This window comes from Podarcis pityusensis (assembly GCF_964106645.2).
Source record: "Podarcis pityusensis genome assembly, chromosome: 11".
NCBI classification, from domain to species: Eukaryota; Metazoa; Chordata; class Lepidosauria; order Squamata; family Lacertidae; genus Podarcis; species Podarcis pityusensis.
In genome coordinates this window covers 19,746,925-19,772,882 of record NC_138036.1, presented here as the reverse complement: position 1 = coordinate 19,772,882, position 25,958 = coordinate 19,746,925, and the positions used below count along the sequence as shown (strand labels likewise).

The 25,958-nt window shown below is 41.6% G+C and overlaps 1 protein-coding gene and 1 long non-coding RNA gene across 3 annotated transcripts in view; both read left to right on the top strand.

The window, feature by feature from the left end:
• LOC308458058 (uncharacterized protein C5orf34 homolog) overlaps positions 1 to 25,958 on the top strand; it is a 388,338-nt gene that overhangs the window by 136,160 nt on the left and 226,220 nt on the right. The gene's annotated exons all lie outside the window — the stretch shown is intronic.
• Positions 20,712 to 24,838, top strand: LOC308458886. 2 transcript variants are annotated; one of them, XR_013977754.1, is made up of 3 exons: positions 20,712 to 20,779; positions 22,678 to 22,753; positions 23,611 to 24,838. It is a non-coding gene; the product is annotated as an uncharacterized lncRNA (long non-coding RNA). The 2 variants fall into 2 exon arrangements; XR_013977755.1 differs by having other exon boundaries at positions 20,728 to 20,796.

The following is a 25,958-nucleotide window of genomic DNA, read 5'->3' as shown; positions in this document are numbered from 1 at the left end:
ACAGTCACTTGTCAAGCAAGCTGGGATGAATTCAGGATAAATACTCATGGTTATGACATTTCCCCACAAACCAGGATGAATGCTCAGAAAAGACCCGATATGATCTAACTTCAACGTTAGCTTTGTGCAGGTCATATGGAGGGGTGGCTTCTGTTATCCTGAGCACACCGTGGCCCATCTCATAAAAATATAATGAAATGACAATTCCCTCCCTCAGAATCTTAAAAAAAAAAAAAATTATGAATGTAGTGGGTGGAAATATGTGGGTCATTCAAAATTAAGACTATTTAAGCCTCATTTATTTCAATGAGGGTTTTATAATAAGAAACAGATACATGAAAAAATGAGGAAATCAAGTACGTTCTTAACCAATGACAAATATATTATTTCATTAACATGCTTACAGACCAGTTCTGAATGTTTAGTTGGGATGTATCATGAGCTATGCTGGTGTAATATCGAACAATATGGCATTCTACTGACCTTAGAAGGATGTTATACCAGCATTAAAAGTGGAAATACATTCACACAGATGTTCTGGATTGGGGTTTCCAAGGCTGTATAGAATTTTTTTTAGATAGATCGATAGATATAGTTATCTATCATCTTTCTATCTTTCTATCATCTGTCTATCTATCTATCTATCTATCTATCCATCTATCTATGGCTTCTTCAATTAATGTCCACAACACTTACTCTTTGTGAGAGATTTAATATTGATTTAACTTATCTAGAATGCTACATCCTAGCTTTTAACTGTTCCTTCCTGTGATTTTTTTTCTCTCTCTTCCAAATTTGATTGATGGTTAAGTGTGTGCAAGAGAGAGTGTTTTGAACTTGGCTTGGAAGTTTAAAAGGGAGTTTTCCTGTGAGGCCCAAATGGGAACCAGTGATAATCCTTTTAAGAAACACCAAAGGGGAAGAAAGAAAAGATGAAAGGGGCAGGAAGAGGTAGTGACAATTTATGGTGCAGGATCATCCTTTTTTCTTTCTTTTCCTGCTTGAGAGCTACAGCTATAAATATTCACCTCTTTTTCATTACTTACTTTATTTGTTGGTGAGATGCATGCATAAAACAGAGACAGAAAGAAAGGGGGAGATTCATCTATCTATAAATAAAATTAATCATCTAACTGTACTAACTGCATCAGATGAGGTGGGTACATAGTACGGTGAAACTGGAATAAAGCACCGAAAGAGCAGGTTCTAACACACTCAAATGGCACAGGTACTTGGAATTTGTGGCATATATTCTGACTGGAAAGAGGAAGTACATGAGATCAGCAGTGAGGCTGTCAGGCTTACACTTCTGCCAAATTCTCACACACATTGCTGCTGCTGTGTGAGTGTTGCCTATGGCGCGTGGGGTTCCCCACATTGAATCAGATTGGTTCAGGGACTTTTCAAAGTGGTGAGGATTTTCTTTTCGCAACTGTATTCTGCAACGTGTCATTGATTAGTGGTGGGTTTATGCTGGGCCAGACACATATCATTCTGCTTTATTAGTTGTTCTGTGACACTTCCCCAGTGTAATAATAATAATAATTATTTATTATTTGTACCCTGCCCATCTGGCTGGGTTTCCCCAGCCACTCTGGGCAGCTTCCAACAAAGATTAAAAATACATAAAAATGTCACACATTAAAATTATATGGTAATATTGCCATCTCGAGGGGCACCCTCATGCCGCAACACTGCAAAAGCAGAACAAAAAAACAACAGCCCTGGAACATTTGTGCTGTGAAATTTTATGGGATTTAATCTGGAAGGTATGAGACACGCATGAACTGGAAATAAAGCTGTATGTCTACCCCAAACGTTTTGCGTGTACAAACAGTATTGAAAGCAAGATTGCATTTAACTCCCATGATACAGTGGTACCTCGGGTTACATACACTTCAGGTTACATACGCTTCAGGTTACAGACTCCGCTAACCCAGAAATATTACCTTGGGTTAAGAACTTTGCTTCAGGATGAGAACAGAAATCGTGCTCCGGCGGCAGGATGGCAGCAGGAGGCCCCATTAGCTAAAGTAGTGCTTCAGGTTAAGAACAATTTGAGGTTAAGAACGGACCTCCGGAACGAATTAAGTACTTAACCCGAGGTACCACTGTACTGTCATGAGCACCAAAGAATTCACCACAGAAAGGACACTTGGAAGGGGCCATCAAATTCTCTCACATACACACCCATCAAAAACATCCAGCCCAATGCCTTCATTACCATTACCATTGCAATAGCTATTTGGAAGCCTACAAGCCTCATAGGCCATTAAACCTTATGGAAAGGAGAGGAATGGCAGCCCTCACATCTTCTCTCTTGGGCACACAGCCACTTCTCCCACCACTGTTGGCCAGAAAAGTAACAGGAAGAGAAAATTTGAAAAGGTTGGCATGGCAGACAAAGGGATCATTTTCTAAGACTCTGATTGGCTTGAAAAACAATCTTGAGTTCTTCTCGTTTTGGAGAAAGAACTTGATAATCTCCAGGTCAATCTGAGGCAAAGAGGAGAAAGCTCTCACACATCCAAATATAATTTTTCAGCGGGCAAACTGCCTCCTATTGCAAATTTAGATTTTTATACTACATTGCATTTTGTTTTGCAGGGAGACAGATTGTCTTTTTGCCTTCTTTTTAAGAGAGGAAGGGATATCTTGCTTTGAACTTGTCCCATCTTCAGATTTGAAGTTGGCTGTGGCAATAAACAATTTTGAACAGATTTTGATTTTTCCTTGTTCCTGGGTGAGGTTTATACTTCACCATTTTATTTTTCCAACCTTTTTTCCTTCATCTGGAATCCACTGGTCCTACTCAAAGGACCTTGACAGTCATCTCTCAGCTCGCCCCTGAACCCACAGAAACTGGTTCCTTTGAATCCCTGCTTGGGTAGGTAGCAACATAGTCTCTCTTTCCTCTTTATCAACGACTTGGATGATGGACTCAAGGGCATCCTGATCAAATTTGCAGATGACACCAAACTGGGAGGGGTGGCTAACACCCCAGAGGACAGGATCACACTTCAAAACGACCTTGACAGATTAGAGAACTGGGCCAAAACAAACAAGATGAATTTTAACAGGGAGAAATGTAAAGTATTGCACTTGGGCAAAAAAAATGAGAGGCACAAATACAAGATGGGGGACACCTGGCTTGAGAGCAGTACATGTGAAAAGGATCTAGGAGTCTTGGTTGACCACAAACTTGACATGAGCCAACAGTGTGACGCGGCAGCTAAAAAAGCCAATGCAATTCTGGGCTGCATCAATAGGAGTATAGCATCTAGATCAAGGGAAGTAATAGTGCCACTGTATTCTGCTCTGGTCAGACCTCACCTGGAGTACTGTGTCCAGTTCTGGGCACCACAGTTCAAGGAGGACACTGACAAACTGGAACGTGTCCAGAGGAGGGCAACCAAAATGGTCAAAGGCCTGGAAACGATGCCGTATGAGGAACGGCTAAGGGAGCTGGGCATGTTTAGCCTGGAGAAGAGGAGGTTAAGGGGTGATATGATAGCCATGTTCAAATATATAAAAGGATGTCACATAGAGGAGGGAGAAAGGTTGTTTTCTGCTGCTCCAGAGAAGCGGACACGGAGCAATGGATCCAAACTACAAGAAGATTCCACCTAAACATTAGGAAGAACTTCCTGACAGTAAGAGCTGTTCGACAGTGGAATTTGCTGCCAAGGAGTGTGGTGGAGTCTCCTTCTTTGGAGGTCTTAAGCAGAGGCTTGACAACCATATGTCAGGAGTGCTCTGATGGTGTTTCCTGCTTGGCAGGGGGTTGGACTCGATGGCCCTTGTGGTCTCTTCCAACTCTATGATTCTATGATTCTGTGATTCTATGATTCTCTTTCCTTAACATTTAGGATTATTATTATTAATAATAATAATAATAATACCCCGCCCACCTGGCTGGGTTTCCCCAGCCACTCTGGGCGGCTCCCAACAAAGGACTAAAAAGAGAATTGTTATGTACTGAAGTTCTCATTCTGGGCCAGCAGGGGGTTACTGTAGATAGTTCAGGTCCACATATGCAAATAAGGGATTGAAAGTGATGTTCAGTGATTGGATAGTTACAGAAAATGGTTACTGTTGCGTTCTAGTGGAGCTCTATATAAGCAGGCTGGCTGAACCCTTCAGTTCTGTTCTGTTCTGGCCTGTGAATAAACAAGAGCTGTTTGAAGAATCGCTGTGTCATCTGATATGTTCACCCACAACTTAACAAGAATAAAACTTCAGACATTAAAAAGTTCCCTAAACAGGGCTACCTACTATGTAGCTGGAGCATAGCAAAGGTTTTTAACTAGTTCAGAAGTGGGGTGTTTTGGAGGACCAATAAAAGTACAGTTGCATAATAGTTAAAAATGTTAGTTTTGCATGCCATAATCATTGTTTGCAAACTAAGTTGCATGTTGTTCCTCTGAGCAAACTGTTAAGCTGCATATTCAAATTCTATCTTTTCCCATGTAATCCCTAGTTGCATAGATTGTTCCTTATTTTTCCATTCCCCAAGATTCATCCATGTACAATGTGGTATTGATTCCTCTTTTATATTATTCTTATAGCTTTTGTAAGCTGAAATGCATTTGCTGTTCTTCTGCTGGTGTATTTAAAATCAATCTTTTAACAGGAGCTGTTTGGTTACAACCCTGTTTCCCACTGGGGTAAATTAAGGACCCCTGTTTCATGAGCCCATATAACCTCTTGGAAACCACTGCATGTATGTACCCCAACCCCATGAAGATTTGGTAGGCTCTTTTACCTTTAAGGAAGATAGAATAATGAAGATAAAATAATGAAAAATAGATACCGCAATAAATATTTTTCAGATGATTTTTTTCCTCCCCCTGGGAATGTACAGACTTCAAAGGATTCCGAGGTTTGGCTGTGATAACCATCCAAGCTTTTAGGTGTTTGTCAAGCTTTATCCAACCCCTTTAAAACATTTTAGAGTCTCTAGTACTAGGCCAGAAACACAGTAAAAACAGTCTGCCTTGCAGGATTTTGGCATTCTAGCTGCCCATATCTGCCAGAACCAGGGAAAGCAAAGGCACGCAAACACTAGCTTTGTTATTGCTTTTTAACTTAAGCTTCTTCCCCAACCTGAACAAAACATTTCAGCTCTGGTTCCATGGAAGTTTCAGTCAAAAGTCTGCATTGCTTTTAATTCTATCACAATTTATTATCTCATCCCTCGTTTTCAAAATCCTACATACTTTTACTCATCTTCTGAGTAGAAACAGATGTCAAGAGCCTTGCAAATCAGCTTCAGAAAAGAGAATGAATTGGTGATTGGATATGGACTCAGATCTGCTTCGCACAGACGGCATTTGAGATTGCAGCTGTGTGGAGACGGCTCTGTGGGAACTGGGGATGCTACTGTTCTTTTCACTGTTTTATCAGTCGTCACCTTCTAAGGATTAGCGTTTGCTGTCACCTTAGATCGGCCACTGCCGCACTCTCTGTATCGCTGCAAAACATTTCTGTCAGTGCTTTGAAATAGCATGGAGGGAAACTGCATGCCAACTGCAGGCAGCCAGCACATATGGCTAGATGCTTCATGCTAGAAGTTCATTGTGTGGAGAACCTCCTACGCCAACCTTCATCCGGCTTGGGGTCCTCCAGATGTTTGGACTACAGCTCCCATTAGCCACACCCAGCATGGTTGTAGTTGTCCAAAACACCTGGAAGGCACCAGGTTGGAAAAGGCTGGGTTGTGCAAATGCAATTTCAAGCACTTTCTAGAGGGTATCCATTTTGTGAGCAGACGGCAAGGAGCTTCTGACTTACAAGAAAAGAGATTCTGACTCAACAACAGGCAAAACATTATGGTGGTAAGAGCTGTTCAACAGTGGAACAGACTTGCTCAGAAGGAGGTGGGCTCTCCTTTTTTGAGGTTTTTTAAAGAGAGGTTGGGTGGCCATCTGTCATGGATGCTTTAGTTGAGATTCCTGCATTGCAGAGGGTTGGACTACATGACCCTTGGGTTCCCTTCCAATTCTACAATTCTGTGATTCTATTAGTACAGCCAGTGGCTGCAATCTTGTGCAGTTTGGCTGATTTATGCAGTCTTTGGCCCTTCTGTTTTGGACACTCTCATTTGGGACCCGCCACCATCTGAGATAATACAGTGAGTGAGTATTTGAAACAGGGCGTTTTCAGTTGTGGCACCTGTGATGTAGAATGGCCTCCCAGGAGAGGTACATCTGATTCTACCATTGCCTATTTTTAAGTGAATATTGTTTCACTTAAATGGGCCTGTTTAGAATACTGGTTTTATCATTTACTCACAGCCTTGTACCCAGAGCTGCCCAGGAATTCTCAGGGACCAAAAATTTGAAATCAGTGGCTAAGATCAATGAAGTTTTGAAAGCTTGGTCCACCATGCTTATTCAAAATGGCATCTTATTTTATCCAAACGTAGATACAAAATACATAAATACCAGCTCCTTGATCTCAGGAACCATCAAGAAAAATGAGGTTATGTTGTCTTAAGAGGTAGCCAAGTTCATACTTGGGTAAAGCTTTCCTTGGGGCTGATGAGCAGGTTATATTTTGTTATGACTGTGTTGACTTATGACATTTATTTACATATTTTTTTTATTTCATAAGATTTATACATGGCTTGATTGTTTAAAAACAACAACATTGAAGTGGTTTACAAAAAAAAAAAAAACCAGTGAAACTGTGTAAATTCACAACCATAATTTAAAACATACAAAAGTTAATATACCGAAACAGATTAAAATTACCTCAACTTTACAAGCATTTGAGTAGGCTATTTTTATTTACTTCATAAAAAATTATGCATGTGCCCTTTGCATTTGGACTGCTGATTTTATCTTTCTGCTTTCTAAATTGTACAGCGCTTTGTGTATTTCTGATAAAAAAACTATTTTATAAATGTTAATGATGGGTGATTATTATTATTATTCCCACTGAACCATAGAGCAGTGTCTGTAATTGCTCTGTTGCTGAAAAACTCCATTCTTTATTTGGCAAATTACTGTACTTCCCCTCCACTTCCTATCCTGCAATTAACCCACAAGTTATTGGTTCAAGGGGCAATTGCGGAGCTTGAAGTCAAGGAATTCAGAAACCAGCAATGTGTTTTAGGATCTGCAGATATGCTCAGAGTGGGGGAAGGTAATCTTACTTGAATAAGGGATGCGTAAATGTACCAATTTTGGTTTCTCTCAGTTTTTATTTTTCCAATCTTAAATTCAGTTTCTCTACATTTCCACATTAGTCCTCATGAAAATTCACCCACATTTAATGCCAGTTTCTCCTAATAGACACATTTTTGAAAAGCAATTCTTTCTAATATATGCATTGTATATGTTTTCATTCATATACGTATTTACAGTGGTACCTCTGGTTACGTACTTAATTCGTTCCAGAGGTCTGTTCTTAACCTGAAACTGTTCTTAACCTGAAGCACCACTTTAGCTAATGGGGCCTCCCGCTCCTGCCACGTGATTTCTCTTCTCATCCTGAGGTAAAGTTCTTAACCCAAGGTACTATTTCTGGGTTAGCGGAGTCTGTAACCTGAAGCGTATGTAACCTGAAGCGTATGTAACCTGAAGCGTATGTACTTGCCTGGAGGACTACATTGCTGTTTCAGAAAGTGCAAATTAGGTGAATGAGAATGGAATCAAAGTTCTCCCTCATCCCTAATCTGAATGCAGCCTTGCTCCTTCAACAGGTAGCTTTTACAGGAGTATTCTGGTTCAAGACTTGACTATTCAAAAGACATAGGTACCTGTCTTTTACTGAGAGAAAGGACTGCACCAACAATCATTTAAAAAGAGGGGGGAATGTGGAAAACACATGTGTGGGATTAAAAATATCAAGCCTGAACAATATATGAAGAAATAAGTATTGAAATGCCATAATCCCAATGTGTTTTGAGTATTGTTCTTCTTCTTAGCATCAACCTCAACTATGCCCCTGCTAAAATAAAGGATGAGAGAAGCTTTCCCCTGAAAGACTTATAAGAAAATGATTCCAGTCCATAGGAAGCTGCTTTATACAAAGCCAGATCATTTCCCCCTTCTAGGTCAGTATTTTCAACACCATTTGCCACCAGGTTTCCAATGTTTCGGATAGGGACATATTCACAGCCCTACTAGGAGACACTAAGAATTGAACCTATGGCCTTTTGCATAGCAATGTACCATTGAGTGATGGCCTTTCCCTTAAGTGTTAGCCTCAGTCTCATACCCTCCATCATTTCACATATGAAAGCATGGAGATGGTTGTAACTCCCCACTTATGATACCAAGGATTACTTCCTGAGCCTTCTTTTCTGTTTACAAGTTGCTGAAGGCTCTATTGAGTCTTCTAAGTGCCATTATCTGTTTAGAGCAGATGTAGCCCTCTAGAAAGGGAAGCGGGGGGCACTGTGGGTTAAACCACAGAGCCTACTTCCGGGTTGGCGCCATCGCCGAATGGCGGACTCCCTCCGAGCTCTGGAGGGAGTCTGCTCGGCAGGGGCTGGGTCCTACCGCGCCGGCGACGCGGGGACCCTTAAAAACCACGGGCACGGAGTCCGTGGACATGGGTGACTCGGCTTGCACCATTAGCGCCCTCCCGACTCGTGAAGGAGCCTTTTTAAAGGCTTCGGATCGGGTGCCGGGGAGCGGCGTGGTGCTTTGAGTCTTCTGCTTTCCCTGCCGAGCGCAGCCGCATGCCATTCGACGGAGAGCGCTGACTTCTTCCATTGAAAATTTGGACTATTAACAACAACCCGTGAGTAATTGGGAAACCGGGTTCAAAATTTCGGATTTGGCACGAGCGGGGGCGATTTAAAAAGGAAGTCAATCCCCCCCCCCTACTGTAAGCATTCCAAAACAAGGACTGGGTAACCAAGGTCCAAAGGGAAGTATATTCCTGATAAAAATCATTAATTTCACGATGGGAAATTAGAAGAACTGTGCTGGAGGAGAAGAGTGGAGGGGGAGAAGAAAAATGCAACCCCCCCCCCCGGGAACCGGGGCGATTCGCGGAGCCTGGTGAAGAGAGACGGAGACTTTGACAGCTGTCAAAGTAGCTGTCAAAGCTGGAGAATATAAAGAGGACTTTGTTATGAGGACTTTGCTGGTTAATTTTGTTACAATTTGCTATAATATGGATATAAACTGTTGGAAAATAAGCAACAATTTGACTTTTGGATTAGAGGATACAAAGTTATTACAATCCCCCTAGAGGGGTTTCGGGACATTACAAGAACGGTCGTAAGTGGAAAAATACTCTGGGATTCGCACAGGACTTGTTATCTTCTGGGAAAGCTGCAAAACTGAAATAGTATTTTGTCTACAGAGGTATTTACATTAAAGGAGACAATAGAATTTTCTATTGAAGAAAGGAAGGGACTGGACGTAAGTTTTTGTTCCTGAATAACAAACCTCTGTAGAGATACCAGATTTCTGAATTAGAAAGTTTTAGCAGCTGAACAGGACAAGAAACCTGAGAAAGTGAGGAATAAGAAGAACAAAGGACTGATTACGACACGGAAAGAACAACGGGAGGATTGGTAAAGATCAAGGAATTTAAAGGCCTTTGTTAGATTGGACACTTGAAGTTAAATATTATTAAAATTAATAAATTAAAAGAAAACCGGCAAGATGGAATCGGGGAGAAATCTGGTCATGAATTGAGACTTCCAAGCTGATAATGTATAGACTGATGGACATGGGGAATTCAAACCGGGGAAGGGGGGGGGAGATTTGGAATCCAAAGGCTGTGTAACCATCTTTTGAATTTTTCTATATCTCTTATTTTCTATTTCTTTACATAACTTACGCATGTCATTTTATTTTGATTGGACGTGTTTAAAAAAAGGGAATTCGTGGAAGGAACTGGGGTGGATCTTGGGGAAAATCTTTTTTCTTTTCTTGTTAATGATGTGGGACGGTGGTAAGATTTGTACAATTCAATTTGGATAGTGGGTTAAACAAATTAAGCTTCAAATTGGGAGTGAGAGCTTGTAGAACCAAATTAAGGAAAGGGGAATACAGTCGGGGGGGGGAGGGGGGGAGTCCCAGAAAGTAGGCAATGAAAGTAAGGTTTTTAAATATCTTTTTTTCTTTTTCTTTTTTTCTTTGTATTTCTATATTTTTGGAAACTTTAATAAATATGATTTAAAAAAAAAAATAAACCACAGAGCCTAGGGCTTGCCAATCAGAAGGTCAGCGGTTCGAATCCCCGCGATGGGGTGAGCTCCCGTTGCTCGGTCCCTGCTCCTGCCAACCTAGCAGTTCAAAAGCACGTCAAAGTGCAAGTAGATAAATAGGTACTGCTCCGGCGGGAAGGTAAATGGCATTTCCGTGCGCTGCTCTGCTTCGCCAGAAGCAGCTTAGTCATGCTGGCCACATGACCTGGAAGCTGTACGCTGGCTCCCTCGGCCAATAAAGCGAGATGAGCGCCCCAACCCCAGAATCAGTCACAACTGGACTTAATGGTCAGGGGTCCCTTTACCTTTATACCCTCTAGATGTTGAAGGACCAACTCCTACCAGCCTGTCAACATGGCTAAGGGCTATGGATGATGGGAATTGTAATCCAACAAAGTCTGGAGGTCTAGAGATTAGCCACCCCTGGTTTACGGTATGGAAGCTTGATCCCAGCTGATCTAAAACCCAAGCAGTTCAAAAAAGTAAAAAAAATAGGAGGCAGGTTAACATTGGATCAATGTTCAGTATTAAAACCAAGAGAAACCAGATGGATCTAGTGTAAATAATTATTTAAAAATGATGCTAGACAAGTGTTTCCAGAGAGGGTGTTCCACAATGATGGTGGAACAACAGAAAGGGTTCTCTGTCCAGTAGCTACCCACCTAACCTCTGAACATGGGGACATTTGTATCAAATGTTGCCTGGACCATTTTGCAACGGACACTTCCGTAAGGTTGGTTTGTGAGCCAGGAACATTGTTACCACTGAGCTATAAAACAAAAGGGCATCAAGCCTCTAAGCCATGTAGAAGTCATCCCCGTTGACCCGCTAAATCCTTCCTATGTGAGGAACAAGATGTAGAAACATCAAAGTGAAGGAAGGCACTCAGTTATTCCCTTCTTTCATATTGCTTCACATGTGCCATGGATTCATGCTCTGGCATTGAAAACAGGTGGTGCAGCTAAGCCTCATAAGCCTCATCTCAAGTTAAGCATTGCTTGTGTAAAACAGTGCAATGTTGGGGATGGGCACATGCCTTCTAGGCAGAAGATCCCAGATTCAATCCCTCGTACTGCCACTAAAAAATCAAAAGTCTAAAAAAGATCCCCACTTGTGATTTTGGAGAACAGCTGTTGGTCAGAATCAGTGCCTGGACTGGAAGGGGAAATGGTCCCATTCAGCATTAAGCAGCTTCATATGTATGTCCCTTCTGTGTTTTTTTTTCCTTTTTCTTTTTGTCCAATGGATAGTTTACATCTGAATCTTCTCCCCCACACTTCTCCCCACAATTGCCAAAGGGCACAGATACACATTCTTGGTTATAATAAGTAAATCTAATTTGGCCTTTAAAATGCGCACTAGGACTGTTCCATAATTGGTCTTTCACCCAGTGATTGAATTGTGTGACAGTTCAGCAACCGGCTGAATGAATGAAAAACACAGAACTGCAGTGTGTGGTAGAGGCTGGCTTCAGAAGCGAGAGAGATTTGCCTGTGACCATTTTGGCAAGCGCGCAGCTGGAAAGACAAATGTTGTCATAACCTCCACCCGCTGGAATCTGGTTGTCGGTTTAGTTAACATATCCCCTGGCTATTTGAACTGGTCACTTAAGAAGTCAACAGCAAGTCAAGCTGTCGTGCATTCCTTTTTTCTTTTCTTTTTTAGTTGCTCCCCCCCCCTCTCCGCAGCAACAGCTGGCTTTCCTACATTTCTGTTTATGAATTAAACTGAAATCCTTTTTGAACATATATTCTGTAGAGGAATCGACAGGAGAAGACCAGCAAGTAGATAAATGCCTGCTTCAGAAGAGCCAGAAATGGCTTAAATCAGAAATCTTCTTTCTTCTCAAAGCCCTGTCCCTATCTGGTTTTCTCAAGGAATCCTTGTATTACTTGGAAATGGGGTTTTTGAGCTTGTTTTAGAGCTGGTGGCCAGTCCTGTTTTCAACTGCATAAACTGAGAATGTTCTCTGGGGGACACCCAACACTCCATGTATGTTGCATAGGAATTTCAGTAGGGTGGTAACTTTGCATAGCAAAAACGAAGAAGATATGCATTAACACACGTACCCCCCAAAATCCAAAGATGCACATAAAATGTATACATGCTAATTTAGAAATTATATCTGCAATTTAACTAGAAAGGCAGCACATTTTGCCATAGAGGAGAAGACAGTGACAAGGTGACCTGTTCAGCCTGCTGTCCAGGAGATCATTATTGACCAGCAATGCTAAGGCCCCTGCATCCCCTTATTATGGTTCCTTTTCTATCTTGGAAGTGTCCTCTGGAAAGTAGGGCACATGGCTACACCGGTGGTGTGCAAGCTGTCTTTCAGGGAAGCTTATCTTACCTCTCTGTAAGGCTGGAAGGCTACAAGTAAGTCTCCATGTAAGACTGGCAGCAGCTCCCCAAAGTTTCAGGCAGGGGTCTCCTGTTGAAAAGAGAGGTTTGGGAGAGAGATCCTTACTCTCTCATAGCAGATTTAAGCACAAGGGTGACTACTCCAAACACGTTCAGACTTGGTTAGATTTACATCTGCCCTCATTCACCTTTAAACAAATGTTCCCACCAAAAACACTTAGGCTAGAATAAACCACAGACACCTAGCTTTGAAAATAAGTGAATGTTTTGCTCACAGAGTTTCCAGAAATTGCATCAAAGCAGTTTCCATCTGTTGGCAGTAAAAGAAAGAAAAAGAAAAAGGTTCTAACTGACTTAAAAAGAAAAGTATTTGGTTTCCTAACAAAAAGGATCGCACAATCTTTGGATTAGCAAAGATTCAGGCTGTAAAATCTCATTTTAGAGATTCAGTTCACTTGCAAGGAGCCATAGCCACATGGCTCCTTCTTCACGTGTTTCAGGAAGCACAGAGAGAAGCAGGGAGCGGAGGCTGTTGAGATCCTGCTAACTTGAGCTGAGGCTCAGGTTAACCCTTTCATGCATGCAAGTGTGAGTCGGTAACTGTCCTATCTCTCCTATCCCTATCCCTGTGTTCTTCTGCATACAAAGCAGATGCTCTACCACTGAGCAAGAAGTTGAACCCAAAGTATATTGGTCCCTTTGAGGTAGAGGAACAGATCAACCCAGTAGCTTTCCATCTACATCTGCTGCCCTCCATTGTGCTAATATAGACATCACAATCACAACTCAAACAAGTGCTAACACTGTCAATCTAAACTGATTACTCCCCACTCCCTGTCTTAGTCTCAAACTTGAGAACTCACAGGAATGTCTCTTGTTGAACTTGGGCATTTTACAAATTGTATAATTGTTGCCTCAGGACAGATCAGGTCTTAGGAAGTATATGTTGGCATTGGATAGAACTAGCATGTGTGTGTGTGTGTGTGTGTGTGTGTGTGTGTGTTTAAAAAGAACTTGGATGATTTGACTGTGACAGTGCTTAACCATCTTGCAACATTTAGGACTAATAAATGTTTCATGTTATCCAGGTATTTGCTCTAGGACTCTGGAAAGGTGAAGAGGACTTTTGCCAATCACCACAATTGCTAGCTTTTACTGGTCTTTTACAAACCAGATCAGAAAATTCTAAATTTAGATCTATTGTTCTCCTATTAGATATATAGCCTGTGGTTTATGAGCATAGTTGGATAGGCTATAGTAAAAAAGAATTGTCTTGCGAGTTTTTATGCAAGTCTGCCAGGTTTCATTACCAAGCAAGCAGTGGTCCCTGAGTCAACATTTTGTTCTTCATAGTGTGCTCTTCTTTTTAATTTTTTAAAAATAATCCCATTGGGCACCTTCTAAACCAAAGGAAGTCAGAAGATAGATCTCCCCACCTACCGGCAAATCTCTGGTGGACAATATATTACTCCCAATTCTTCTGTCACTAGCATTAACAATAAAGCCTCTCCCTCCACACCCTTTCATTGCTGGTGGAATTTTAAAAAAAAAATCTTTGGGGGAAGGAACGAGGAGTGGGTTTTTGTCTGAAAGGACTGCAAGCTCACGTCTACTGAAAGTGAATTCTTTCTTTGAGCATGTATTCAGATGTGCTTAATTTTAAGTGTATTTGCCTTCAAAGCCAGCCCAAGACATTTTCCAGCCTGAGGCATAGGGGCAAAATGGTGCACACATGCACGCATTCCACATACAGTAGTGAATCCTACTGCAGTAGTAGCATTTGGGCACTGCATTGCCCCTGAGGGGCAATGTTGACTGAACTAAAAAGTTTCAATACATATTATGTTGACTTGTTGAGTTTAATTACTTGTCAGATGAAGTTATTAAACTCATTTTAAATAAAAAAAAAATTCAAAAAAAATGTGTCGTGAGCAACCCCCCCAAAAAAAATTTATTTTAAAAACACATATTTTTGCCATTTTGTCACACACACCCCTCAGTGATGACACCCAGGGCGACCCGCACCCACCGTACCCACCCTTCCGACATCACTGGGTATGAACTGTTCAGCATGGAACAGGTTGCCCCAGAAGGTGTTTAGAGGTTTCTATGCGGAGGCTGGGTGGCCTCCTACCAGAAATGTAGCAGCAGGTTTCCTGCATCAGCTGGGTTTGGAGTAGATGAGGTTTGAGATCCCTTCCAATTCAATGATTCTATGAATGTCTAAGTAGTCTGGACTTAGAGTGCACTGCAATCAATGGAAGGTATTGTAAACAAAACATCTGCCCTTTTTCCCTCATGTGGTATCCAAGAGCCCATATAGAGTCCTTACGTAGGTCCCTATTGGTAGGAGAAAATAATAGAGGCCAACCAGAGAATAATGAGAAGCAAAGCAGCTAGTAAGCCTGATCTTTATTGATCTGTTGCAACAGGGTGCTCCCCTTTCATGCTGGAAAGGAGGAGGAACCCAGAACCAAGGTGTGCCTGCCCTTATATAGACATTTTTAATTGCCTGCCCTGGAGCTCAAGACCACCCCTCCATACATCATACATACATCACAGAAGGGGTGTAACCCAAGACCACCCGCCACATAACTACATCACAGAAAAGGTGGTCTAAAACAGAAATTTGAATGTTTTTCCTGTCTGCCAGGTTATCTGATTGCCTTTCCTGATAGTCTGTCACCCACTAAAATGCTGATTACTCAATTCCTGAGACAATGGGAAGGCTCCATGACCCCCTCCCTCCTTGTAAAGAAAACATTTGGTCAGTTTGGGAATCAAAAATGGTTTCAGGTCGGTCTTCCTGTGCTGATCTATGTACGTGCTTGGTTGGTACATTTATGAACATTTAATATATAACTAAGACCTTAAAGGTCTTAGATCACAAAGGTTTGTCCAGAGTATGGATAACCTTCATAGAATATAATGCTTTAAAGTTTCCCATAAGCATCTGGTTGGCCACTGAGAACAGGATGCTGGGTTAGCTGAGCCATTGGCCTGATCCAGCAGCCTCAGCTTATGTTCTTAGATGCTGCAGTGAGAATGAAGAGAAAGGGTATGCTAAATAATGACTGTACCATGCACGCAATCCCATGTCACAATTTGGGCAGCATTAAACCTGGGGGGGGGGGGGTTGCAGATGCTCAATTCATAAATATGCTGAACATTCCAGTCCAGGAAATTATGAACTTCCATGACATCACAGTGACTAACTGCTCCAGGCTTGCAATTTCCTACTTTCTGTATGCCCAGAAAAGTGACTCATGGCTACTCAAATACAAGCCCCACTGAGTTCAGTGAGACTTACCTGCAGGTGGATGTATGGGGCTGGGTAGGTCTTATTCTGAGAATGAAGTGTGCCTTCGAGTTTAATTCAGAAGAAAACAGGACTTGGAGCTATCAGTTCAGGAAGCATCTTGATGAATAAATAAATAAACATGTATATTTATATAATAGCTCCCCACACATATACACAAGATCTGAGGCTCCGCAGATTCTATTAGTCAGTCGCCCTTTGGTTCATAGTATGCGTAAGCTCCTTTCCAGTAACTAAGTTGCCTGAGTCATTGGGCTGGTCTTGCTCAGTAAATGGAACACACAAAGAGAGGCAGTTATAGGTATGGATTCTACAATTTTGTTCATGACAGCATCCACCTTGCCTTCTATATCTACTTTCCAATAATGTGTGGTTTTCATTTGGCCCTTGGTGGGGGTGGTTTTAGCTCAAACACTATAATCAAAGCACGTATAGGAAAGTCGATCTGGCAGAAAGCAAGAGAGAATATTGTAAGATATTATGCAGGCTCTAGCAGATCTAGGATTATATCAGATGCAACGTGTTTCGTCTACAGCAAGTTTGGCCAATCTGAGAACCAGCCTAGCCTCTAAACAGTAGTCCAGGGACTAGAAGTGTGTGTGTGTGTGTGTGTGTGTGTGTGCGCGCGCGTGTGTGTGTGTGTGTACACAATATTTATGCTGCTTTTCAAACAAAATGTCCTCCTAAAGTGACTGATCACCAAGAAATTATAAAGAAAAAATACAGTAGAACAACATCAAAATCTAATAACTGAAGGCACACGTAATTAGAAATTATAACAAATCTTAAAAAACAAAACAAATGGAGCAGCAGTTAAAATCAAAGTGATATAAAACAACATACCAGCCAGTTTCTTTTGCAAGATAAACCTGGCACCATTGAGCAATAAGGAATTTCACACATATGATAGGCAGAGTATTATTCAAATCAGAATTCTTCAGGTTGTTTTCAAATTGTTCTTAAAAGCAGGATCTGAGCACAAAAGCCCTCTGCCTTCTTTTGATTCCCAGCAACTGACACAGAGGCACTGCCTCCAACGGGGGAATTAGAACATAAACATTGTGGCTAATAGTCATCAAAAGCCTTATTCTCTATGAATTTGTCTAATTCACTTTTACAGCCATCTAACATGCCTCTGGACAGCCTGTAGACTGGATGTGGGCCTGTTGTTGCTCATCCAGCAACTGGCATTTAACAGCATGCGGCCTCTGAATCTGGAGATTCCATATAGCCATCATGGTGAATAGACCTTTAAGACACCAATACTTCATGAATTTGTCAGATCTCCTTTAAAGCCATGTAAGCTAGCAGCTATCACCACATCCTGGGGCAGTGAATTCCATAAATTGATGATGTGTTGTGTGAAGAAGTACTTTCTTTCTTCTGCCTGAACCCTGACAAAACTTTATCACCACCTTGAATGAAGCCTTGTATATGTGTTTTTTAGAGGCACTCTGTAAATCAGCCTTCACCAACTGGACACCTCCATCTGTTTTGGACTACAACTCTCATCAGCCACGTTCTGGCTGGAGCTGATGGGAATTGTGGTTCAAAACATCTGGAGGGCACTAGGTTTGCAAAGGATGGAGTAAGCTGAGCAATAAACAGGGACCCACTTCACTGAGGTATTCAGCCATGCAAGTCTTCCCGACAAAGCGTCCAGCAGCAGATTCCAGCAGAGAGAGAGAGAGAGACAGGCTGAGGATGTTGACTTGCACTCTGAGCCCATCCTTAGAGAGAACTAGAAACCGGAATTCTCAAGGATTTTGGAAGACAAACAAAACTGGATTAATAAGCATGTCATCTTCTGAAAGTTTCTTGTGGGCAAAATAGCTATCATTTTCTGGAAGACAGCCTAACTTTACTCTAATAAAAAATGACTCCAATTGAATGAGAAAGAACTGGAGGCTGGGAATTATGAAAACAAACAATTGACCACATTTCAATTTTGTGGTGCAGGAAGCGATGAAGAGACGCAAAGCTAGAAGAAAACCCTGCCAAGTCTTCTGGGGAATCTGTTGATGCTTTTAAACAAAAACAAAAACAAACAAAAAAACAGGGCATGCATCAGTTCCATTTGTTTTCTGGTGCCATTACCAAACAATAGACTCCATTTATATGAATTGTGTACATTTATACAGTCAAGCACCTTGGGGGAAAGTATTAAGCAAAAATCTTCTAACAGCATTGTGTGCTCCATCTTGGGATTCTTGATGGACATATCTCCTTACAAAGACAAATTGCCTCATAGCAGCTACATTTTCTGCAATCAGTGAATTTCCAGTACACTTACTGCATATCGGTAGTTGTTTTTCTTACCTGTCTCCAAACTGGGTAATTATTAGCTCTTTTCAAACTGGGGCCATATTTTGAATAAACGTTGAAGGCTATGCAACACTCATTTTGTCCACTGACTATCCTTCACAAGCTGAGACCCAACAAATGGACTTATCTTCAGTGAGAACAGCAGGGACTTTGGATGAATGCTCCCTTCATCTACCTCAACTGCTCATTCCCATTTGCTCACGCATAAGAGTAACCAGCTGTGCTCAGGGTGGCTGCCATTTCACCTAGCAAATGATGAGCAGTTGTTTATATCATTGCATGTATGTATTTACTCCATTTATATCGTGCCCTTCTACCCAAAGGAAGCCAGTGCAGCAAGCACATCAATATTATTATTATTTTAAAAGAATTTTTAAAACAGTTAAAAATATTATCTTCTAGGTTGCCAGGAACAATATCTTGCAACCGCCAAATGCCTGGGTAAACAAGAATGCTTTTAAATTCCCCCTGAAAATCCCTCAATAATGTGGGAGGTGCACTGCAGTTGTTGCATCAATGATCCAAAGAAGTGGCGCACCCAATGGATTACTACAACCACAGTATTGCTGTAAGACTGAGGGGTGTGTAGTTCAACAGGAGAAGATTAAGGGAGTGGGTGATCATCTTAATAGTCCCAGGAAAGCTGCCACTTAACCTTCCTTTTTAGAAAGAAGATTGGCTAATCGCCATCAATAGCTGGTCTTCTGAATGACTGGAAAACATTTCTCCCTCCACTCCAGCCAAGGTTGGGCTGACCTAGATGTCTCTGTGTGAGAAGAAACAAATTCGGAATTCAAGATAGAAGATGTGATAGGTACGGATAATTGAGTTCTTAAGCTGCCTCTTTGGAGACCTGATACAGAAGCACTAGACTTCTACCCACTGCTGTCCACTGCAGTGTTTAAGGTATGTCATCAACACCAGTGTTCAACCTATATACTATATTACAAAACACCAGAAAGCCTCCAAAGACTTTCTTCTGAATGAAATCAAAGTTAAGTAACCACAGCACTCTCAAACTCCTCACCTCCTAGGGAAGTGGGTGAGCATAACGGGATAATTTTGCTGTTTTTATCTTGATCTTCCTCCAAAAACATCAGGTTGAGAGGGAGTGATGTCTTTGGATCAATGACTACGCTGAGGGCCTGACTGGGCTTCTGGGCGACCAGTTGTTAATCCTTACAAGAAATAAAGAAAATAAAGGTTCTGTCTAGATAAGCTAATTTAAGGCATTTCCACCTCAATAAAAGAAATTAATTCTAACCTTGAAAGAAGAATAGATTCATCCAATCTTATAGTGCAGTGACTTCATGGACTATTTTAATATTCATGGACCATCATGTATAAGGCCTCAAGCTCTTAGCAAAACTAAGCTGTGGAATTATTTAATATTTTCTTCTTACTTATTTCCTCTCCCTTTTTTTGTAAAACACATTACAGATGGAACTCACCATATACCAGTAATTAAAATAAAATGGAGTAATAAAATTGTCCAGTCACCAAACTGGTGGGGGGTGGGTGAAAAAAATTGCTATGATTCAAGTGTGTGAACAGTCACTGCAATCTGTTGATTACAAACAAGCCTGAAATAGTGTGTATTCTGGATCAACTCTGGAGCAGCTAATCAACTTATCAATATTTGTCACTGAAGAAGACCATATGGTCAAAATACACTTGGCAACTCAAAAGTGTTGCTTATCCATATCAGGTTGTTTAGTTATTCTCTTCTGTTTTTCAGTCCACGCTGTATATATATGCAAATATGTAATTTTTACAAAACCACATGATATATAAACATAAAACAAGAACATCTATTTATCACACAGATAATACAGAATTGTGCATTTGAAACAACTATCACACATGAATATTTATCAAGCTTTGATTTAAATTCTTTACCCAGTACTTAGCCTTATTCCTATACTAAAAGCAGGTTCCCATACTATTGATTATTCTACCTTTACAATGCTTCTACATTAATATACTAAAAGCAGGTTCTCATACTATTGATTATTCTACCTTTACAATGCTTCTACATTAATATAGAGTCCACACCATTTCCTGATACTCTGAACTCTCTACTGACATATTAAGCTACTAGATTCTTTCCTTGTTATGTAATACCATTGTAAGGTTTATAATGTACATTTGTTCCCAGATTTTGTTTTTCTATTCAAGTCTATTTTACTGGGTATAATTGTTATTTCTATGCTTGGGTATACAAAATTATGACTATTCTTAGAATGTATAGCCCCCAGAACCACTGTGATGTTGCTATACTCACTTAAATTTAACAGGCAAACAACAACAACAGGGTGCATAGGGATTTGTACATGAAATGTCTTATTTATTACGTTCTTTACCAATTTCCAAAGAATTTGCACTACAGTCATAACTTGGAGGTAGAACGGAATCCGTTCCAGAAGTCCATTCGACTTCCAAAACATTTGGAAACCTCCTGCAGCCAATCAGAAGCCACGGAAGCCCTGTCGGATGTTCGTGTTCCAAAAGAACGTTCACAAACCAGAACAATCACTTCCAGGTTTGCGGCATTCAGCAGCCAAAACCTCTGAGTTCCAGGGCGTTCAACAATCAAGGTACGACTGTATAAAAGGTAAAGGTAAAGGGACCCCTCACCATTAGGTCCAGTCGTGGACAACTCTGGGGTTGCGGCGCTCATCTCACTTCCGGTCATGTGGCCAGCATGACTAAGCCACTTCTGGCAAACCAGAGCGGCGCACGGAAACGCCGTTTACCTTCCCGCTGGAGTAGTACCTATCTATCTACTTGTACTTTGACGTGCTTTTGAACTGCTAGGTTGGCAGGAGCAGGGACTGAGCAACGGGAGCTCACCCTGTCGTGGGGATTCGAACCACCGACCTTCTGATCGGCAAGCCCTAGGCTCTGTGGTTTAACCCACAGTGCCACCTGTGACTGTATATGAGGCTCTTAATCTCATGGGGTTGGACTAGACGACCTTGGGACCCCTTCCAAATTTACAATTCTATGTTTCTATGATCGCACATCCACCATAAATGGGGGTGGGGACCCTCATTCATCTTCAGTTATCTTCTTCCAACAATTGCCCTCCTCCACACCCCCAGTTGTTTTAGCTTTCCAGATAGTCTAGAACCATTGTATGGCCATCTAATAAGAATTATCCCTATAGTTTAGAACTATGGAAAGGTTGTGCGTATGCTAAAGAGAAGGAAGGGATGTTTGCTGGGGAGAATGTGTGTCTCCCCATCCCTAATGTACAACAATGCATTGAGCAAGACTTGCCGTTCTTTTGACTGCCATACATGGTGTCTCCGTGCTTAGTGGTCAGGAATTATTTTGGTTCCCCACTGAAAAACCCCACCCCACCCACATCTGGGCTTGGGGCTCCATAGGGTAAAGGGTGTGGGCTTTGGGGAATGGAGGTAGCTTGAGATTCCCCTTGTAGAAAGAAAGCAGCTTCTTCTGGAAGCCCTTTGCTGAGTAGGTCACAGCAAGCCTTTTTCCTGGCCGTTTCGTATGAAATAAATAAAATCCTGAACGTCATTTGTACTCAGAAATCAAAAGGTCTGAGTACCAGGCTCACCATGAGCGCTAGCAGGAGGGGCGGGGGAACCCTGAAAAATCCAGAGAGAGAAAAACTGTGTGTGACATCTAGTCGCGTGTGTTTTGAATTACTGTGCATTAATCAAATGTTTTGTGAACCATTTTAAGTAAGTGGAAGAGACTAGTGGAATGAAACAATATAATCCAGTACAGTGAAAACATGCATGCCCTAAGGCAGAAAAACTTGTAGTTTTCTTTGCTATAACATAGTCAAAAGAGGAGGGGGGTTGTTGATTTTTACGCGCGCATTCATGTGATTGACTAAGTGGCATTTGAGAAGGCAACGAGTCAGGCACAAAAACGTTAGGATAACGGACAGCTTCTTTCAATATTGGAAAAGATATCATCAGTATGGCATAAATGAAAATTGCTCTATGACTATGGACACGGGAAGATACCAAATGATAGCGATTCTAATGATGTGAGATACATTTCTTGCTTGATTTTTGTATGCGTCCCACCATAGGTTGTTGGACTCTATTATGCTGACTGGGGCAGATGTGAGCTGGAGTTCAACAACATCTGGAGGGCCACAGGTTCCTTGTCCCTGGTAAACAGAAATGAAATCTGAGAGATATATAAATTATGTTTGTTTTGTTTTGTTTTGTTTTGGGTGTATTTTCATGTACTTCTTTCAAGCAAAGTCATTTCTTGAGGCTAATGGTTAGCCAATGTTTCTAACAGCTTTTGAGATCTGCAAGAGTAGCTACAGAAAATCCTTTGCCATTTTTGAGGTGAAGGCGGATGGAGAAACATTTGTAAACATAGAAAAGTGTACCTGCAACAATCCTGTGATTTGTCAACATCATGACAATCCCAATAAATTGGATTTTACTGCAGCATAATAGAAATGGCTAAGGAATTTAATGTTTTCCCATTTTGATAAAAACAGGCCTGATCCACACCTCCTGGGCAAAAGTGCAGACCGGAACTTACTTATCCACAAGTTTTCATGCTTCACAAAAAAGGTGCAGTTTTCAGCTCAAAGATATCAGCATAGAGCTCAAAATGTAGAAAGAAAATACAATTTAAAATGCCTATTAATATCTGTATTTAAACATTCCTTTTCATTTTTTTTTTAAACACAAAAATACGTAGATTGATGTTGAAATGGGACAGAATGCATTTATGGATGAACACATCCATTTTGTTCCATTTCTGCATTTGATGTGAAGGGTTTTTGTATTTTTAAAAAAGATTCCTTATGGGGTGGTCTGAGCATGGGTTGCCTTTTTTATTATTTTTCTTTCCTTAAGCAAACAATCAAAATACCAAAATCATACAATTTATAACATATGTACAAAACATATTGTACTATGGACAGAAGCAAACTAAGATATGATTAAGTAGACAAAATCCTATTTTGGATCCTTGCAGCAGCAGAAAGGGGAAATCTAGCAAAGGTTCCTGTTCTTATTTTGTTTGTTCCAGCCAATAAGCGAACCAAACACCATTCAAAAGTCCTTCCTTGATATTTTACTAGGAGTAAGCAATCTAGGCTTGCCATATGTTAGGAAAATTCTTGACATGTCCTGGTGTAAAAATGGTGTCAGGGTGGAATTTTACCAGATTGGCGAAATGTCAGGGAAAACCCCACATGATGGAGGAAAAAACAGCTCCAAAAGCTTAACATCACTATTTTGTGGGGAGGTTTCTCCAAAAAAAATCTCAACATTTTGTGGTCTTCCTAAAGAAAAGCACATTTGCGGGTGTCATGAATTTCACTTTTTTGAAATATGGCAACCCTAATCTGTTTCACTCCCCACTATAAAAGTTGCATAGAAAAAGAACATGTATTAATCTTTCTTTTGCTTCATCTCTGCAGGGTTATCACTTCTGGGGCACCTAGAAAGTAGACAGTGGCACCTGCGTCTGGTAAAAATGCTTCCTGGAAATGATGCCCAGACTACACACTTCAGCAGTGACTGCAGGGGTGTCCCTCTGCTCACATCCACATGTGGGTGTTGCTAACGTGGGCACCAGAAAAGAGGTGCTGGAGAAAAGAGCGGTGTGTGTCACATGGCCTGTTCTACACCTCCTAAGCTATCCTACTGCCCCCAGGCGCAGTGAAGGATGCTGTGCCATCAGCAGCATTGCTGAAGTGAAAGTCAACTGCTTGTCCAATCACCTTCTGTATGTGGGATGGGATGGCGGTGTGTGGGTGGGGTGCCATCTTGACCTTTGCACCAGGAAGCCAAATGTCTTGAGCCACCTCTTCTTACCCCTGAAGGTCAGAGCACAGAAACTCTAAAGGACAAACCTTCTGACACAGACAGTGAACAAATGCTGTGAGGATGCATCAGGTCCTTTCCAGCTTCCTGATGGAGCCTTAAAGCAATAAGGAGAAGCTTGTGGCTGTGTTAATGTATTTGCTCTCCATGAAAATATGTAGCACTTTCCCTCTTTCCCTTGAGCCATCTCACACTTTGGGCTCATCTGTCTTAAAGGCAGCATTATCTGTGATCTACCACAGCCCCATCTCTCTCAGCTGTGTATATTTTTAGGACTACATGGAAGTAAGCCATTTCTACGTGCAGGCTTTGTGTGTGTTGATTATTATCCTGCTAAGTTAGCCTGGCGTATTCCCCCCTGCCCCCGTCAAACAGGAACACGCTGTTCATGCACACACTCTCCTTCCTTGCTTGTGTTTGTCTTGTAAAGTCCAATTTTCTCTAACTGCATCTTGCCACGCACTGTAAACCACATTTGTGTCCCATTTAAACTTTGAAACCACAATAGATGCAGAGGAACAAGAGGAACCACACACCCTGCCTTTCTTGACAACACTCCCACACATGAATAATTAGAAGCACATTAAAATACTACACACACATCGAAAGAACGAGACAGCTGCTCTGCCTCGTGCTCCCTGTCTCAACCTCTTCCACTTTCAATTCTACCCAAAATCGCCTGGAACAGTAAACAGGGTAAGGGAAACTTAATACAAACAATCTGTGACACAACAGGAATAAATATCCTAATAAAGATTTCCTGACAAGTGTACGCAGTCAGGAGGGTTTGGGAAGGCTTTGTTTTAATTAGCCAATGTACACCGCGCACTTGCCTTAGGAGTGCGTACCTCACTAGTGGGACCATGCATTAGTGGCAAGGCAGGTGAGAAGAGTAGATAGAAGGAAGAGGTCTCTCTTGACTGCTTTCAACCCTCAGAGCTAGGATTGTTGGCCTTTCAGTGGGAATGCTGCATAGTGTTTCCATATGCCCCAAATTGGCTTGGATAATACAGAAATGAAACGTCTTGTCCAAGGTCCAGAACAACCGCCTTTCTGGATGGATATGTGCCTGATGAAACAGGGAGTGGCTGTGGAGAAAAGATGCATTTTATGGACAAGTCTCAAAACAGCAGTGCTGTATCATTTCAATGGATCAAGGGCAAATCAGAAAAAGACTGTTCTTTTCTGGCAGGAATTGCAAAGTTATAGTAAATAGTGGCATTCCAGGTTGGTCTAACCCTGTGGGCCGGATGCGGTCCAATCGCCTTCTCAATCCAGCCCACAGACGGTCCGGGAATCAGTGTATTTTTACATGAGTAGAATGTGTGCTTTTATTTAAAATGCATCTCTGGGTTATTTGTGGGGCATAGGAATTTGTTCATCCCCCCCCAAAAAAAATATAGTTTGGCCCACCACATGGTCTGAGGGACGGTGGCCCACCCACAGCTGAAAAAGGTTGCTGACCCCTGCTCTAGCACAAATAAGAGTGTCAGGGGTTCTAGGAACCCCTGAACAAATCCTAAACTATATCCAGTGGCAGACTTGGGGCTCTCAACTTTCAACAGCACCCGGTGCAGTGCTAAAATTTGGCACCCCCTGCCTCTTGCACTCTGTTCTACAGCATTGTTGTGGCGCCCCCTGCAGTGCGGCACCCAGTGCGGTCTAACCAGTTGTGCTAAGCTAAAACAGTCTCTGCTCTATCTGTAGGAAGTGCAACAGCAGGGGTCATTCAGTTAGTACCTTAAGGGTTAATTCTGTTGACAGCCAACCAAGAGTTAGTGGTGGAGGTATTATTTGGCAACCTGGCAAAACAGCATGAGTATTACTGACATAACGTGCTGTGGTTGGCGGTGTTTTCATGCATTGTCGAATATTTCCCTGCTATGAACAAGACCAACCTGCTTACCAAATAGTTACATGACCACTGTGGTACTTTACCTTG